The sequence below is a fragment of the Chinchilla lanigera genome, unplaced genomic scaffold, assembly GCF_000276665.1.
Source record: "Chinchilla lanigera isolate Chin_1 unplaced genomic scaffold, ChiLan1.0 scaffold00051, whole genome shotgun sequence".
Classification (NCBI taxonomy): domain Eukaryota; kingdom Metazoa; phylum Chordata; class Mammalia; order Rodentia; family Chinchillidae; genus Chinchilla; species Chinchilla lanigera.
In genome coordinates, this window is record NW_004955452.1 from 571,196 (window position 1) to 572,004 (window position 809).

At 48.3% G+C, this 809-nt stretch overlaps 1 pseudogene; it reads right to left on the minus strand.

Annotated features, from left to right (window-relative positions):
* Positions 1-471: 471 nt before the first annotated feature.
* The window catches only part of LOC102009680, a 608-nt pseudogene continuing 270 nt past the window's right edge, over positions 472-809 (minus strand).

Genomic DNA, 809 nt, shown 5'->3' on the forward strand with positions numbered 1-809 from the left:
TGCTGGTGTTGTCTCATATACTGCTCTCCAGTGTTCAGTTTCTCTGAAGCCCTGGTTTGCTTGTGTCTCACTTGCCTTGATTTTTTTCCCCATGAGGAAGTAGTGATTATAAGCATAGTCCATCAGCCAGGCCTCTGCTGAGGGACCACTTCCCTTTCTAGATGGTGTGTATGCTGGACCTGAGGTGGGGGTGGGGTTACCATGATCTAGGAGTGGTCTGGCTTCCCCTTACTAACCCCCTGATACTTGATTTTGTCTCACCAAGGTTCTCTTTCTACCTATTCTCCTGTATCAGCCTTTCCCTTTAGTCCCTGCCTCAGGGTACCTGCTTTCACTGGTATAGCTTTCAGAGACTCCCTCCCTTCCTGTTACCCCTAGTTGGCCAGGATGGTCTCTCTCCAGTCCCACTTTTATACATTAATTAATTAATTAATTTATTTATTTTGAGACAGAAACAGACTTTTTTTGGTCTCAGAGCAGGAGTCTGTGTGTCTTGAGAACCTCCGTGAACTTGCTGATTTTCTTCTCTATGATCTTTTCAGCCTGTAGCCTCATGATCTGCTTCTTCTTCCTGTAGTGGATCTTGACCTTCTCCTTCCTCTTCTCCTCCAGGGTGGCTCTCACTACCTGGTACTTCGGCCTACGTCATGAGCCAGGCAGCCCAGGTAGGCCAACTTCCTTGTCGGCTTCAGGCGTATAGCCTTGAGGGCAGCAGGAACTACCACTCGCTTTTTCTTGTCATAGGGCAGCAGAATCCCATCAAACACTTTGAGGCAGTCCAGGGTGGCCTGGCCTTGCTTGGACTTTTG